The sequence below is a fragment of the Geospiza fortis genome, unplaced genomic scaffold, assembly GCF_000277835.1.
Source record: "Geospiza fortis unplaced genomic scaffold, GeoFor_1.0 scaffold666, whole genome shotgun sequence".
NCBI lineage: Eukaryota > Metazoa > Chordata > Aves > Passeriformes > Thraupidae > Geospiza > Geospiza fortis.
The window spans coordinates 1295277-1313878 of record NW_005054470.1 but is presented as its reverse complement, the minus strand read 5'-3'; the positions used below and the strand labels follow the sequence as shown (position 1 = coordinate 1313878).

Here is an 18602-nt window from a genome sequence, read left to right as displayed (position 1 = left end):
TCCCTTTGGTCCCTTTGGGTCACCTGGCTGTGGCTCCTCTCAACTTCCCATGCACTCCCCACATCCTGGCCAGCCTGGCCATATACCAAAAGCAGAAAAGGCACTGTCTCTTTGTAAGTGCTGTTCAGCAATGACAAAAACGTTTCTATGTTATCAACCTTGTGTTCAGCACAAATCCAAAATATGGCCCCATAATAGCCACTGTGAAGAAAATTACCCCAGCCAAAATCAGCACATTAACCCAGATTTAACCAGCAAATATGTATTTCATAATTAATGGCTTCTTTTTGTTTAAAATAATGTAACTTCATTTTGTGGATGAGAATTCCTCTTTTGTATTAATTCTTTTTAAATTCATATTTCTCATTCCTTTTTAGTTGTTCCAAATCTCCCCATAACACTTGCTCTCCTCCTGACCTCTAACACTGTGGGATTTAAAAAAAAAAAAAAAAAGAACTCCAGATGGTTCACTTCATAGAATGAGGGCACCTTTATTTGTAAGGCATTTACATGAGTTAAAAATCCAGCAAATAAAATAAACTGTCTTAATCAGTGGTCCTTAAAAATGATGTCTGCAGTTTCAGACAGCCATGATTGTGATGTGGTGTTGGATAAGGATCTTTCAGAGTTATCTCCCAGAGCTCCCACAGGCTGTCAGAGTCAACTGGGCTACCCAGGCCTGAAGAGCCTGATCCAAACCTCTGTGTCACACTGGTATGTGTCCCATACCTCCTGGTCTCTGTTGTAATTGCTGCAGTAGCAGGTGGTTTTCTGCAGCTTTGCAGAAGTTGGTTTGGTATCTGCTCATCGGTGAGTGGTTACAGAACACACCAGAGGTCAGTGCCCTGTGTGCCCTCATGGACCAAAGCAGGGATCTTTTTGTAATCTTGGGTGGGTATCCTTCAAACTGCAGAATTCCAGTCTGAATTCTGGGACTTTGTCTGTCTATGACCAGGCTTGGAAGAAATGCTGGAGAAAAAGAAGAGATTATTTTACAGAATTGCTGGTGAAAATACTGCTCTTAGTCACATTTGATGTGGTTATGGGTATAATTGCAATGTATCAGAACTGATGGGTGACTAAAGTTTTTTCTTTGAAAAAAGGTTCTTCTTCCTTTGTACCAACCCTGAAAAACCCTAACCTCAAGAATAAAAATTTCCATGGACTTTGATAATGCAGAGATTTAATCAAATGTGTTGTTCAGCTCTGCCCTAAATCGGTATCAGATGCATATCTTGCTTGTTATTTAAGCGGTGATAGCATGGAGTCACTAGGCACAGCTGGTTCCATAAACACAGAGGGAGGTACTTTCTGCCCAGAGGAATGTAGTGTTAAGTATAAGACAAGAAAGAGACAATGTGAGGATGTATTAAAACAGGAGGAACATGAGGTCATGATGACTGGTCAGCACAAGAAGCAGCTGTAATAGGAACCTGGCTGCCAAGTGTCTTTATTTTATGGTAATTCGTTTGTTGCAGTGCCCTGAGGAATATGGTTTGTTTTAGCTGAGCTCCAGAGTGGAATGTGGATCAAGCTGATCATCCAGTCTCTGAAAACATTCTTCACATTGAAAATATTCTTATATTGCTCTTCGTCATTATTTTCTGCAAATAATGATGCAATAATAATAATAATAATAATTACCTCTGTAATAACTGAGCAGCTGTACTCATACTCAGATGTGTGACAGGGTCCTTGAATACCCTGGCACTCCAGTGATTTCTCCAAAAAACTTAAGCCAGTGAGCTTTGCTGGTTACCAGTGAGCTATGAAAACATTTCAGCAAAATATGTAGAAATGCGCATGAGGGGTCCTCAGAAATCTACAACATAAATATGCAGAAAGAAAAAATTGATGGCAGTCATCTTCTCTGAGAAAGTTAGAGGGCTTCACATGGGTGACAGAGTCCATTTTAGTGTGAGTGGATTTGACATGAATGTTTTTATATTTATTTAAGAGGTATGTGCAGTAGAATTTGTCACTGTGTTGTGTAGTTTGAATGTAACGCAGTAAATCTATAAACCTTGTCATGGGGACCTGACATGCCTTAAGTGCTCTCTCTGTCCACAAATGGCCCTTTAGTGAGGTAAAGGACTGGTGATGCAGGGGTCAGGACAGAGTAAAGTGCTCTCCAAAGTGGCTTTTCTGCAAAGATGTTATTATCTTGTCTACTACCACATTCTCTCCCCCTCTCTCTCTCTGATGGAATTCTAATCCATAACTGGTTCATAATCTATCCTCAGAGATTTTTTATGACTCTTTCAGTTATTCCTTGCTAAACTGTGTTTGAATTGAGTTCAGCTGATCCCAGCAACAGATGTCAGGTATCACTAAATAATGAGGGGTCATGTAGGAGAAAGCCAAAAATGTTCACTCTTTCTGTAACCTTGACCAAATTAATCTTTTGCTTGCTGCATGTTTTTCTAAATAGTTTTGTATTTTTACTGTTAGTGAAATACTGGGAGCATGGAATGGGTACACACATACATAACATATGAATATTGTGGAATTGAGTAAAATTGTATTGGGAATGTGTGTTTTTCCAGTTTGCTTTTAATTCATTTTCACCCATTATTAAATTTAAAAATAAGAGAATTGCAAGTAGTGCCATTAATCAATATGTGTCCTGAACTGCAGAGCAAGTAATTTTTATAAGAGGCCAAGCCCCTGTGTTTATAATAAATCAAGTTCATTATCTTTTGAGCTTCGTGATTAAAGTAATTAGTCATTTATGCTGATACAAAGCCACCAGTGAATTCTTTGCTTTGTTTCACAAATATTAAATCTTAACTTGTTTTGTAAGGGTCGTTGGTTATAAACAGCTCCACATTGTGATGTAAATTTTTGCTTTGTTAGTGGGGAAGTGGTTTCTGCCAACGCAAATTAATACACCAAGCAACTCTCCTGCAGTTGGAAGAACCTGCCTTTAAGTCTGTAGCATGCAAACTAATTTAAAATGTCCAGTGGGACACAGCAGGTGGGGCTGGGCAGGTGTGGGGGTAACTGGTGCTGAGGGTCTCAGGTCAGTGGGGTCTGCAGGCTGTGCTGCCCAGCACGGCTGGGTGGGCTTCCCCACTTGTGCTGACAGCTGCCCATTTCCACAAACCACTGGGGAGAGCTCTGGTTGGTGTCATTTGGAAAATATTTGGGAAGCTGAGCACTGAATGTGCTTTTATATCTGCAGAATACGGCTATTACCTGAGGGGCTTCAGTTCAGAGTGCCAGTGTCACTCCAGCTGGGTATTAAAAAGGTCATTGCCAAGCAAAAATTAGTGCTTTCGAGAAAAGATTGTGCTTCTTCCTGCTCTTCTTTAGCTGTTGGTAAGAATAGTCTCTTGTGAGGTATGGTCAAATACAGCTTAATTTTCAGTATGAAAAGAGTTGTGGTACTCCAGAAAGTTTCTCTATTTCCAGGAATCAGTTCTGACCAAGATGTACTTGGCATCGTATTTGTAAAATTTGCCCTTACACTGGAATAGATTGATACATTGAGGACAGAAATTCAGAAGTCTCCTGAGTTGTTTTGTGGGTTTTAATTAGGTGTGTTTATGCTCACAGTTACAATAAAGCAGGATGAGCCTGATAATTTCAGTGTAAATCTGTAAATCTAGCATTTCTTCTGAGTATCAAGTGTTACAGGACCTGTGAAAATGTAACATTAGAAAGCGCCTAAGGACCTCGGCTGCAACTCTTAAAGAAAACAAGTCTTTTTTCTGCTTTGATTTCTTTGTACAATTCCAATTCGAGGGTAATTGTAAGCCTCCAAATTCTTTCTTTTCATATTAGATTACATCCTTTAGGGTTAAAATAAGGGAAACCTTTCCAGCAGTTACTTTGGTCACCTGCTGTGCAAACTAATAATGCCATGCTAATCTCAAAAGGACTGTCAGTCACAGTCACATTTGAATTTCAGTGTTTCAGGAAGGAGACAATCAAGGGAGGGAAATTAGCTGAACTAGCACTATGTTGTACTACTTGATTTTTAAAATCTGCAGTCAATCAAATACATCAAGAATGGAAGGTGTGTTTTTAAGGAGGTACAGATTTGTTTACAGGATTTTTGGTGAATTTTAATGATGCAATATTAATAAGGAGACAGTACTATAGGTTCTTTTTTCTTTTAAGATGTACTCCAGTGAGAAATAAGTAATTTCATATGGGGTGAGGATTTGAGAGGTTCAGCTTGTAAAAGAGGGTAATTGTGACTAAGTGCAGGTTAACACATGAGCTCTGACATTTGTTTTCCTGTTGTTAGTGATGAAACACTGCACAATGTTCACAAGGAGGCTTAAATGTGCTTTAGAGAAACAATTTTCATATGCCAGGACAAAGAAAATAGTTCTTTTCAGAGATTTCTAATCATTCTGGCATTTTCCACACTAAAAAAAAAAGATAGGTTACAAGAAGTTGTCTAAAAGGATGAACACTGTAATTTGAAAAGAAAATAGGTTCTAGTGACTGTTCACCACCTGGATATTAATGTAGGCAATTACCAGGTCTTGCCTTTCAAACATTATTATGTTAGAGCAAGAAAAAAGCCTATATTGTATTTTATATGACCTTTCTAATACTATATATACACATATAGATTTGTGTTATTTGTCTCTAATTCACCAAATGTTTCTTATGTGTGGCTCAAGGCATTTATTTATTGCAAGGCTTCAAGCTGTGGTAAGCAAGGTCATAGATTAAGAATTGATTTCCACAGTTGCTCTAGCATACAAACTAAATTTCTCTTGGTTGTTTATAAAAACTACAGCTGGGTATAAATTCAGCTTTTCAACACTGTCTTGAAAATTAATGTTAAAATAAATGAGAAAATACTCTGTCTGTATTGCATGTTTCATTTAGACCTTCAGCTAAAACTTAAGGAAAACAAATTGGTTTTGTGCTGCAAACTGCTAAGTAAAACTATGCCAATAATAAAGACGGTGGGTTTTTTATTTCACTTGTTTTTTCTTGTTATGACTTTATTTTTGAATTCAGATTTCCTGTACAGTTTCCATCAAATCATGTTTAGATCAATATCTTGATTAGTCATTTTTTTTCCTATATGCTTCTAGAGCCATTGCTAATTGCAATAGGAATGTGGGTTTCAAAATGAAATATAGCTTATCATCTTTGGAAACAGATAGCCCTAGAAGAAATAGAAAAATCCTGCTGCTTTATTGGCATTGTCTCTAATGTGAAACACATGATTTTTTAAACTGAAGACTGTATTTAGACTGAACTGAAAATTCACCTGATAAAGGAGATGTGTTCTGGGGGTGTTTTTATGGTTTTGTTTGTAGGTTGTTGTGTTGGGTTTTGCTTTTCAGGTGTGCTTTGTGTTGGTAACAGTAGCAGAGTTTAACTGTATGCAGAAATCAATTTGTGTAAATGTCAAATCTGCTCTTTCGTGAATCTTTGCAGCAATACACAGATTCCTACTGACTACACAGTAAATCTCAAGTTGGAGAAATTGTCTTCTTAGACACATCTTTAAAGAAAATATTTCTGATATAATATCCTGCCCTCTGTTTTTGAATTAGTATGCCTAGAACAGAAACCATAATATGCATTTTGTTTCCAGATCACTGTCAACATCATCAGGTGGCTTTAAAAAACACTAGCTTGGCCTCTGCTGTTTCTGCACGTGCCATAGCTACCTGCTTCTGCTGTTAGCAGAGGAACCAAATGGCAAGATTATTTTTCTAAGATTACAGAAGATATTGTGTTAGCTTGATGGGAATTGTTTTGCAGTGCACAGCCCTCACTTTACCTTGTGGCAGTGGCCCACAAGGGAGTGGTGTGGCAAAGGTTTTGTGGAACTCTGTTCTGCTGAAACAATGTCTGAATTGCCAATGCTTTTGCACATTAGTGCATGAAGTAACTTTTTCACAATGGTCACAATATGCTTGTAAGAAAACGCAGTTGGAAAGTGGAGTACTATGTGATAGGAGCAGTAAAACAGTTTGGTGAGTAAAATAGGTAAAGATTTGAAATATAAACTTTATTAAGGAAAACGTGTGTGGAAATGAAGTACCTCAGAAATCACTCCTTTTGCCAGTTCAGATGGATATTTTTTAGGTTGTGAAATTAATCTGATCTTTAATGATCTGTATTTTGCAGGATTGGAATAGTCAGATCTCCTTTCATGGCTGTTTCCAGCAAACTGCTTAGTACATGACCACATTTTGCAAAATTTTGAGTGGCAGCTTATTTTAATGTATTAGAAAGAGAGGATTTTGTCAGTTTTTAAAATATCCATGTCTATAACAAACTTCCTTTTGACTTTATTGAGATTTCCATGTGGAGATGCCTTAAAAAAATGCAGCTTTGTGGTGAAATACAGTGAATCAATTCAACTCAGACTTTCTCAGAATAATAAAGTCTCACTGAAAGCCTTGTTAGAAAGGAATTATGATTATCAAGTCTGGTAGTCAGGGAGGCTTGTTGTTAGTGTATTACTGCAGGACAACTCAAGCATGGTCATGCCTGACTGAATACAAGATTTATGCCCATTTCTAAATTGTAGATCTCTTTATTTTTGAAGAACACTGAAATATGTATGAAGAATTTTGGACTGATTCATTAACTTTGAATAAATTCCTACAACAAATGAGTGAAATGAAGAGAAAGGAAAAATAACTAGCTTAGCAGGACTCCTTGTGTGAGGTTGGCTGCCTGCAGAGACACAGGACTTCTAAAGAGAGGTCACTGATAATTCATTGTAGATCCATTTGATGGTAAACTTTGAGAAACATAACCTTTGCAGAAGCAGGTATGGCACTGCTGTCCTCTGAGATTCATGGGCAGGAGTTGAGTGTGTGCACCTGAGGAATGTCTGTCTAGCAGCAGCCTAGGAGTTTGGGCTTATGTAGGAATCCCTTGTGAAAAATTCTGATTGAAAAGGTGCACCCACAACATGTATTTTGAGATTACTGGGGTCTTTGAGTCATCAGAGACATGTGCTACTGTAGTGACTTAGGCACCCAGAGATGATCAGAGGGCTGGAGCGCCTCTCCTGTGAAGGGAGGCTGAGAAAATTGAGATTGTGTAGCCTGGAAGAAAGTAGACTTTGGGGTGACCTCATTGTGTCCTTCCAGTACTTGAAGGGGGCTGCAAGGGAGCTGGAGAGGGTCTTCCAGCAAGGCTTTATATTGACAGGACAAGGGGTAATGGCCTTAAAATGAAAGAGGAAAGATTTCGGTTGAATATTATGAAGGAATTATTCTCTGTGGGGGTGGTGAGACACTAAAACAATTCGCCCCTAGAAGTCATGGTTGCCTTGTCCCTTGGAAGCATTCAAATACAGGGATAGGGCTCTGAGCAACCTGGTTTAGTAGAAGGTATCCCTGGCCATGGCAATGATGATTTTCAAGGTCCCTTCCAATCCCTACCATTCAGAGATTCTGTGACTTGAATCTTCCATTTGCATTTTAATTCTGGCATATTTGTTACTTAGCACTTGATTTGAAATGTAGAAAACTGTGGTCTTTTTGACTTTAATTGGAGAATTAAACTTGTCAAGTTCCCTGAAGATTTAATATGTGCAAATATAAATATTCTTATCATACTCTGAGTTTTCAACACATTCATATGTTGTTATCAAAATGTACATACACTCCAGTGGTAGTATTATGTTATATTAGTGGGGATTAATGGTGCAAAATCCAATATCTGCAGCCGGAGGGTGAACCACATCATTTCAGAAAGATCAAGGGACTGCAGTCATTTACATTTCATTGGGCTTTCTTGGATGCATATGCAATTTCTCTGCACCCCACTGTACAGCACTTGCAGCCAGGCTCTGGTCTGAAGGAGGTGACTAATGACAGTAATTATCTATTGCTCTTTCTTCTGCACATCTACTGGGCAACATAACTCTTTGGCTTGGGTTAAAACAGCCTTGAAACTTTTTTAACTACTCTGAGAGAAAAAATATGTGTCATGCAAGGAGTTATGCATTCCCCACTTCATCTTTCTGCCACCTGCTGCCTTGCTCTGACATGGGTGGTTCTGTGAACCACACTGAGGTAGAAATTGTGAACAACTGGTCTTGCTGAGACTCTTCCTGAGCCTCCTTCTATGTCGAGTTCCCTCAACACCAGAAATATCTTCCCTAAGACTTAAGTAGACATGTTCATTGTTTTTTTTCCCCTCTCATGATAGCATTTTCATCAAGGACCAGATGACAGCACCAAGTGATGGTTGGCTCACATGTGGCTTTATTCTGTTTTGATGGTGGGAAATGGGACATACTGTATGATCTTAGTAGGGAGAAGGATTTGAGTGAGCAAGATGATCAGACAATGAAACTATGTGACCAAAGGAGCCCGGTAATGTAGGTTTCAATTGCTATGTACTTAAAAAGTAGCAAACTTGTTGCTGCATTGTTCTAAAACAACTTTACTCATACCTCATTCTACTGTGCTTCTCTGCTGTGGAGTTCTTCCTTTGTGGAAGGGCTGACTTAAAACATTTCAGGTTTTTCTCTCTGTTGTATAAGGGGTAAACGGCCAAGCATGAAGCAGTTCTTTACTAAGAATTCCACCTCTGTGGTTACTCCATTGCTGTGATTACATTTCAACAGCTCTACATTCCAGTACTGTTGCATCCTTTTGCTTTCAGTTTTTAATTAAAAGTTTTCATAGTCAGAGAACAGAACAATAGGGGGTTTGGTATTGACTAACAGTGCCTCCCCCCACCGCCCAAAGGTTCAGCTATGAGTGAAAGGCTATTAAAAGCAATATTGGTGCAAATGCCAAGTGGGAAGAGATAGCAAGCATGTAATAAGGAGCAATTAATTTGTTTCACAATGAAATGTATATAAAATAATAAATTATTTAAAAACAGGTTTTCTTCGGTTTATCTTCTTTTAATCTTGGTTTTCCATAAAAATAATAATAGTAATTTTGTCTTTTGAACTGGATTTCGTTTCCAGTTACTGTGTTGGTTATCTTGCACTGAAATGCTTGTATTTTTCAGTGCTGATACTTAATTTTAGTAATCAGTCCTTATGCCTTGACTGTCTTGAAATTTAGTCCTTTCTACACCTACAGATTTTAATAAAGGCATGCAGACTTCATTTAATCAGTATAAGGCAAAAATGGATGAGACACTTGATGGATTTTTCATAAGGACACACATTTTTGTTTACAGATAAGTGAACACATTAGGTTGTGCAACAGCTGTATCTAAGTAGATGTAGAAGTAGGCATTTATGCTGGGCATAGATTATTTTTCTCTCCACCTATGCAGGCATAAGGCTAAGGTAAAAATGTAATGTTTAGTTTCTAGACAGTGCACAGTGTCCTGTGGTCAGTTAGTTTATACAAACATGTTTCTGTATTACTGTGCAGGAGGACTGTAGCATTCATCATAAAACCCCAGATCTGAGCAGAGTAAGATGACCTTTCCAAAAGCAAACTTGCAAGAACAGTTCTTACATTTGAAAGGCTGTGGTTGACTTTTTAAAATGATGGTTAATTGTTCATCTGACCTATTTGTCTAGAAAAAGTAGTACTAAATCCTGTGGCATTGACAGTAGAACTTTGATCACAGGAATCCAATATTCATTGCTTGAGGGCATTTGCTTTATAAACAGAAACTGTGATTGTCAATCTTCTGAGTATCCTAAATCAGCATTTGGAGCTGAATATTTCAGGTGTAAATACACAGCCAGAGCTTGATGCTATTACTGTTGTATTCCGTTCATTTGTTTGGTAAGTATTTTAATATTTTTAAAATAAGGAGTATGGATTTTTTTTAACCAAATTTTTGCAATGGATATTTCATCACTGGAAACCTGCATGATGGTGGATCTTTTCTGAGTCTCTGCTCTTTGGCAAACTGCAGTAGCCCACCTTCTGAAGAGCACACAGGTGGGTTTAGAAGAACACCTTGAGTTCAAGGTTAAGAAGAGTCATCAGCAGCCTTGGATGGCTGTGCTACAATTTTCCCTCCGTTGGAATTCTGCTCAGTGTTTCACAGTACCATGCATGCTTTGTTACATGGCCTATACCTACACTGGCTCAAGCAGTGGAAAATCAACAAAAACATGCAGATGCTGAGAGAGATGCTTGAAGAAGCTGAAGAAACAGAGTTCTTCTGGTGTGAGACTTCTAGGTATGCTCTTCTTTTTATCAACAGAATGACATAGTGCTCGAACTATTGATTTTCATTTACCTGATGTCTGAATAGAGATTTGTTTATAGTATTTCTTGTTTTATTGTGATAGGAAGCTGAAGAAGGGAATTCATGTTGAACACAGGGCAGCTGATGTTAATAAATTTTTTTTTCCCCTTTTCCACACCTTCAGTAAGACACAGTTGCATGGGACAGTTGGAATGCTTTCCTAGTGACATTGAAAAGCAAGAGAAGGCCACAGACTTGCAAATAGGAATTGGTTGTTTATTGCTCATTCAGAACTGGCAAGGAAACAGCTAATACATTGCTCCATGACTGGCTCAGAGTTACTAATGATACCTGAACAGTTTTATGTATCACATCATTCATATACTTGATCATTGTTCTCTCATGTGTTTTCTGTTCTTAGCCTGAGTTCATTTGTGGCAGAGAGCTCTTTTTGGATGCATTTTGGTTCCGGTTTTCCTTTGTTTTAAAAATAATCATACTGCAAATCTTACTGCAAATTTAGATGGATGTTGGAGCTCATTCTTGCTTTGCTGTTTAGATCATGAGCATCTGACACATGACAGTTCTCCACTTGCTGCAAAACTAATCTAGTAACTCCATGCTGTTCTGATTGCTTTTTGTCTCTCAAAGGCAGTAATGTGAGGATGTTTCCTGACTCCTTAGTACTTATTTTAATTAATTGACAGCTATTTCTCTTTTATTCAGAAAGAGAAGGGGGGGTAAAAACTAGTTACACGGGGCAGTAAAAACAATCAGCTATTTAGGTTCAATTTAAGGGGAAGAAATTTTGCTCCCTTCTCTTAAATAAAAGATGAGGTGAGTTTATTCTTTTATCTACACCCATCTTTACACTTTCCTTCATTATACTCATGTGTAAATCAAATCCATTGCTAAAATGAGATGCTCTCTCTCTGCCTATACTTAAAATAACCCTAGGAGTTGTAAGAAGGTGAACCCACATGAACTGTTTTCAGTCTGTGTAGTTGTTTGCAAATTCCATGTAATTTGGTTTCACAGTACTCACAGTGTGCCAGAGAAGAGCTCATCATGTGGATATTTAGTATATTTCTCCTAGTCCTGTCAGGCCATGTGGCTGAGCATGAATCTGTCCTGAGGCTTTCCACCTTAATAGAGTCCTGCAATTTGGACTGAGGTAAACTCTGTTGGATGGAGAGTTTGATCTGTGAATCACCATTGAGTTTACAAGGGAAAAGAAGCTCAGATATCCCCTGAAGAGACAGTATTGATATAAGGAACTGCAGTGTTGGATGTAGAACTAGCTGACACACAGTCTTGGAAAGTTGAATTTTTAAGGGAGAAATTAAATGAAATTAAATTAATCTGCTGTATACCAGAGGTGGCTCAATAGCTTTGTTTTTGTTTTTATTTAAAAGATATCACTTGCTGGCTGCCAAGTGGGTGGATTCATCTTCCTTCTGGAGCCTGAGCAAATCACTTGAGGAAGATCTTGCTTTCTGCTGCATCCCAAAGACAGTATGGAAGGGGAGAGCATCTGTGAGGTTGATTCTGGAGATGGACTGGGAGGTAGGGATGCCTGTCATTTTTGTGTTCAACCCCGATGGCTGGTTACAGGAATCCCTTATGACAATGGACTTGGAATTTACAAAAAGCAGATGTGATAAAGGTGTCTACAATTCATTGATTGTATTTTGTCACTTTACAAGCAGTGAATAAAAGTTTTTCAAAACATCTGTGTCTTAGAGGAAGTGGTACATATAGACAATCCATGTTGTGAGTGTTGTTATTTAGTCTGAGATGTCCCAGAAATAATACAAACCCTAAATACCTAGAATAAAAGTAAAGTCTTTTTTCTCTTTCTTTGCTTCTCCTTTTTTTTTTTTTTTGGGTCTCCCACACTAACTGTATTGCACACACTGTTTGTATTTTTTAACTGTACTACAAGAAACTGAATTACATGATACTGAGTCTGTGTTCATCTACACACGGGTCACTAGTATAGTAGACTTTTCACTCATCTAAAATAAAGAGTCTCTTCTTATTTAGCTACAAGTTCTACAGGTGTCCTTTTGCAAATTAGCTCACTTCATTGCTGTGGTTTATAATTTCCATAGTAGGGTGACAAACTTCTCTGAGAAAGTAATATTGCATATTTCTGCAGGGGAAATGTATTTGTGTATGGGGATCTTTGACAAGGTGTTTGGATAGGCTTGTCTGTTTTAAATTCCTGGTTTAACACAGCTTCTTCTGAGAATAACCAAGCAAACATCTTTAGCTTGCAGAAAACCTTGTACTGCCTAGGTCAACTCATTGTTGAACTCAGAAATGTAAATATTACAGGAAAGAATGAGGCTCTACATTAAAAGGTTGTAATAACATAAGACTCAGCATGCTGCACATATGTTTAATTGTTTAGGTCTTTGTCTGTAACTAAATTGTAATCATAGAGATTATTTTTTTGTATGAGTGTACTGTGCTTGTGCTAAGATGCCTTCTTTTGTGTTTAATAGTTCTGTAATTTTTTCCTGGGCCCTTGATGTATCAGCAGTACTGTTTAGTAGGAGAAGCAGTTTCCAGAGTATTACCACTGAGTATCCTTCACACAAATGAATTGCTTCCAGACACCCATCAGTTGGGCTGACATGCAGATATGTAATGTTTAAACAGTTTAAGTAGTTTACTGTTTTTTTTACTAAACAGTTTACTGTTTTTTTTCTAATAAAGAAACTGGTGGTTCAAGTTAGTTTTAATATTTCTGATAATACTATTAAATAATTATTTTGTAATAATAATAATTTTGTCATAATGAATTGTAATAGGAACAGTGGAAGTATTTAGGCTCAAATGATGCCTTTCTGCTAGGCAAACGAAGGGTAACAGAATCTTGGCATTGTCTTCAACATTCTGAGCGCTCTCCCAAGTTTTGGAAACATTTGAGGCTATTGTTCTGCTGGTTACTCTTGAGCACTAGTTTAGGCCTTACCATTGTGTACTTCAGTCACTGGACCTCTGCTGCATCTTCGTCATGGGTTTCATGCCAGTTTGAGCATGGAGGAATTGTTTCAGAGCTGAGGTCACTGACAGTTTTGTATTCCGGTCCTCCTCTCTTTTTCCAGACTCAACTTCCCTCTTTCCTTCCTAACTTGGCTGCCACTTTCTGCCTTTCTGAACAGAGCAGGGGGAATGGGAACGAGTTACTCTTGGTCTGTCACATGTCATCTCTGCTGCTCCTTCTCTATATGCTCTTCCCATGCTCCATCCACTGTGAGGTCCTACTCAGGGAATACAGTCCCTCATGAGCTTTTCCAGCACAGCTCCTTCTCCACATGCTTCAGTATGAATGCTTTCCATGGAGTACAGTCCATCAGGAACGTGCTGCTCCTACAGGCTACAGCTCTGGCCTGAAAATTCCTTCTGTGTGGGCTCCCTGCATGGGCCATGTGTCCTGCCAGGAGCCTGCTCCAGTCTGGGCTCTCCATGGGCTGCAGTTTCCTTTAGGGCATATCCTCATGCTCTGGTTGGTGTTCTCCATCTGCTTGAAGGCTGGATATTTGCTCCACTGTGGACTTCCAACAGCTGCAGGAGGACAACCTGCATTGTTGCAGTCTCCTCTGTTGACTGCAATGGAATTTCTGCTCTGGTGCCTGCAGAACCTTTGCCCCTTCTTTCTTCAGTGCCTTTGGCATCTGCAGGGCACTGAAGGTTCTCTGATATTTTCTCATTTCTCTCTCTCAGCTGCCAAACAGGTTTTTACCCTTTCCTAAATATGTTATCACAGAGGTGCATTGGTGTCACTTGTGGGTTCAGCCTGGGACAGCAGTGGGTCTGTCCAACACAGGGCAGCTTCTGGTCTCCTCCCACAGAGCTCACCCCTGCCAAAACCTTGCTCTGAATGCATACTCTTGCAGTAATTCCAGAGCAATATGCTTCTTCAAATATATTCCTTATGGATTCGATGCAGTTCTTAGAGGGTACTGACATTAAGTGACTACTTTGGTATGTTCCTAAAAGTGATCACTAAATTAGGCATTGTAAAATTATCTGTATTTAGAGGTGTTTCTTTAGAAACTTTTAGTCCTTTTAGTCATGGAGTGATATGACCATTAATTAAAACTGAAGATCAAGCTCTATTATTGTTCTGCTTCCATTACTTGATTTTTCAACATTTAATCCTGTTTGTTTTGGCGAAGATTCTGCCATGTATTGATGTATATGTGGAATCAATACCATGGCATATGCTTTAATTTGCTGTTGGAATTGTATTTTAATAAGAACCTGAAGATTTGCTGCTGCACAAAAGATATTACAGGAAGGAGACTGGGGAGGGGTCAGGTAATTTCTGTGTTTCTGTTGTGTTGTTGATATTATGCCAGATCTGATTTTGGCCTGGTGTTTTCACTTGTAGCTCTTGTTCAAGTAAAAAATCCTTCCTGCATGTTAGCAAGGCTGCAAGCCAGTTGCTATGGTATTCAGCATTCCTTTTTTATTTTTAACCAATCGGCTGGCTTTTGTAATGATTCAGCCCAGAATAAGAAATTGGTCACATAGGCTAGAGCTGTATCAAAAGAGCAGGTATTTTTGGCTTGAGGAATCTGAAGAGGTTGGGAGAATGGCAGAATTTGAGTTTCAAGAAAATATCACAATCTATGTTTATGGTATATATTGTGATGTGTAACTAAATGTTGCAATGGTTATAAAAGGCATTCATTCTTTTCCAGGATGATGGTAAAAATTGAATGACTGAAGTAATTTCTCTATATTGTTTTATAATAATTTTTATAATTTCTCTTTATTGTTTTATCACCCGAAGGTGTCCGTAATTCATAGCTAAAAAAATTATTAGTTTTTAAAATTCTGTATCCATGTTTGGCTGCTTTTCATTGTGTTACTAAGTGGTAGTGTGCTTCTGACAGGGTATTGTTTGCTCATAGAGAATTACCAGACTGCTGCTTGTCTGCTCAGTTTTAGTGTTGCTGTTTGGCTAATCAGAAAATTCTGGACAACTGCTAGATAATCTATAAGGATCTTAAAGTTCTAATGATGCTGACATGTAACTGGCAGTGGTACAAGGATAAAAGAAAGACAAGCTAGAGAGAGAGATATTCTGATAGTTGAACTATTTAAAAAAGGAAGGTACACTTTTGCTGGTCTTCTAAAGGTTTTAAGTTTCTTGACTTGAAGGTGAGGTAGGTCTTCTACCCAGCCAGGCTGCTATTGTATCAGTAGGACAAATGAAAGACAGAGCTTGTTTTGTACAAAGCAACTCACTGCTGAACTCATGCCTATATCCAAAATGAAACTTTCAGATTTCAGTTTAGAAATTAAAATTGTAAAAGATGGTGCTGTATACTAAAAGTCCATCAAGGACTTTTGTGTGATGAGTTTGTGGAAACATGTATTTGAACATGGAAATAACTAGACAGAGAAGGGATTTCTTCTAGCAATGTTTTTTTCCCTGTGTGCTCTGTACAATAGAGGGGCACAGTCCCTGTGGATAGCAGGATATTCTGAAGAAGCCTTTGCCTTTTCCTTCCAGAGGTGTCATGAGAGCTTTTGTTTGCTCTCCCAGAGCCTTACATGCTATCCCTTCATTTCTGTATGCAGGTAATAATGTCCCACTGTGGAGTAAAATGCTGGCAATGAATAATGATATCTCTGCTCTTGCTGTGAACAAAACCACCTCCTAGTTATCAGGGGTTTGACTAAGAAAAATAACTAAGTGATGAAATTGAGTCTTGGAGAGGCTTTAAATGATGCTGGTAGAGACCATGAGCTTGTAGACATCTGTAATAGCTCCATTTCAGTATTTGAATTCCTTACTGTCACTGGACACCCAGGTAAACCTCATTGTGCAGCCACCAGAATAGTAAAGCAGACTGGTAAAGCCATAATGATGTTCAGGAAACACAAGTTTCTAAGCATGTGGTACCTGACTTGGCAAGAGATCAAGATGAAGATTTGCATCAGCTCAACCAACAATGAAAAATCCAGCTCCCAAGATAGTACCAAAAAACACCCAAGCAAAACCAAAACAAACTGAAAACCAGCAGAGCTCAAACCAGTCATGTCATGGCAAGCTAAAAGGAAGAGTAAAACTCTTCTTTGCTTATAATATGGAGTAAGTATTAATTTATTGCACTGGAATTCCTCTCTCCTAATACGTACGTGGATTGTTCCCCATGTTACATTGACTGTGTAGCTAAACAGGCTAAAGTCTTTTTATGTCTGTTATTAATTTATATTTACATGTTGTTCTTTGTTATATGTTATTATATATAACATATATAATAACATCATAAAGAACAAAGAACAAAATAAATATAAATAAATATATATTTATATATACATTTACATGTTATTTGTATATTTTACTCTTGTGTCAAATCTATGCTTTAAAAAAATATTAATGGGACAATCTCCTAATGTTTTTGAATGAAGAAAAAACCCTAGAAAAGTCTGGGTGGATCAGCAAATATATTTTGAATTTGGATGGTCAAATTTAACATGTGTGGTGTTTCACATTTGTTTGTTGCCATTGGCTGCATGAGTACATAAAAGCTATACATCCAGGAGATGGTTTTTAAGCATGCCCACTTTTTACAAATATGATTTTAGTGACAGAGTTCACTGATATTTTATCTTCTGATATTTACAGTTGAGATTTTTATTGCTATATGAGCTTTTAATTGTTTATTAGCATTTTTAACTTACTTTAGAGAACTATATTCTAAGTTGCAAGATACATACAAATGACCAGCAGTCATTATGGCATTATAGTATTAGCGTATGGCAGATACTATTGCATTCTAATAAACATGGGACATTTGATATTGATATTTGGGCTATAAATAAATTTGTAGATACAGGAGGGAGAGCAAGAATGAGAATTTGTTTTTCTTGGACATAGCCTTTTGGTGGCACCCATTTAAAATGCATGGAGGGCACTTATGGAAAGTAAGCTGGTTTGTAACCATTCTGGATATGAACACACCATGGAAGAGATCCTGAAGGTGATTATGAAAGCAAAATTTCATAAGCACCCTGCCAGTATTTAAGTGATAATTATTGTCCCTGGTCTGGATTTTCACTTGATATCAGGGATATAGTGACTTTATTAAGGGATGATGGCTTGAAAATGTAACCTCAACAAATGGCTTCCAGAGAAATAATAGAAATATGACTTATCAGAGTTTTTGTATAATTGTTTGCAGTTAATCAATACTTAGATTAGTTCTTCCAGTGGTGGCATAGATGATCTAGAAATAACTACATTTGATTTTGATTCAAGAAAAATCAACTATATAATTAAAAAAGTGTTGAGCATCTAAAATTCTTAAGCCAGAAAGCAGGCAAGAGTACTCAAGCTCTTGAAAGCAATTTCTGCAGTGTCCCTTGTATTTTAATTACTTTTTCAAGAGCATTTATGCAAGATACTAATTTTGCTTGGGTTTTGGGTCATCCCTAAAGTACATTCATATTTCTGTATGACTTCACTTTGAAATTGCCCTTGGCTAATAATTCCTCATGTCTACTTGCCAGCCAGCCTGCAAGGCAAGTCATAAAGAGTGGGATTTCATTTAGTAGAGCTCTGCCTTTTTAAGGGGAGTGTGATGTGAGAGATGGGAAGTGTTCTTAAATTTGGGTGTATAAAGAATCCTTTGTGCTCTGGTTGGTTGTTCAAAGCCAAGGCTTGCTCCATGTTGCTTTCTAACAATTCACATGTCAGGCAGAGGCTGATAGTTCTGCACTGCTCAAACTGAATCCGCAAGTGGTGGTGTAAGTATTGCACCTCCACTGATTTTGGAAATTATGTATTAGAGAGGTTATGTCGACATACCCAGAGAACTTGCCTCATTTCCACCAAAGGAATACTGTGGGCTTGATTCAGATTCACTATTTATTAAAAGTACTGCTTTTAAAAGTGCAAATATAGTTGAAAGAAAACTCTCTCATGAGAGCTTGGTGCATACAAATACACACCTGAGTAACTAACTTGAATGGATTGTTGCTGTCTGAACTAGATTCACATAATGACAAATGCCTTAATAAAAAGAACTGCTTTGATACAGCACTTCATCTTTCTGAATTTCAAAGCACTGCGAATTTGAATATACACATGTGTAAATAACCATAGAAATCTACCTGGAATGTATAATAAATATTATTTTTTTCCTAGCCAGTGCTTGCATGTATTTTCTTTCTGATGTAACTCCTAGAAAAGAAAGGCTGTTTTGGAAAATGAAAGATGTGAATTAAAATGGAGAAGATATTTCTTCATGTGTCCATAAGGTTTTTTCTTTGATGTTATACAAACCTGGAATGAGGCTGCTACTTCCGACTATTTCCTTTTGAATACCAATATGAGTATAAAATCCAGTTCCCTGATTTTCTCTCCTTATATTCAGATGATGGAAATACAGTTTATTTTTATGAAATAGAGCATTTTATTTATATGCGTGTGTGATTTTATTTTTTCCTTACCA

At 37.7% G+C, this 18602-nt stretch overlaps 1 protein-coding gene across 2 annotated transcripts in view; it reads left to right on the top strand.

The window, feature by feature from the left end:
• The window catches only part of PPP2R2C (protein phosphatase 2 regulatory subunit Bgamma), a 134170-nt gene that overhangs the window by 26604 nt on the left and 88964 nt on the right, over positions 1-18602 (top strand). The gene's annotated exons all lie outside the window — the stretch shown is intronic.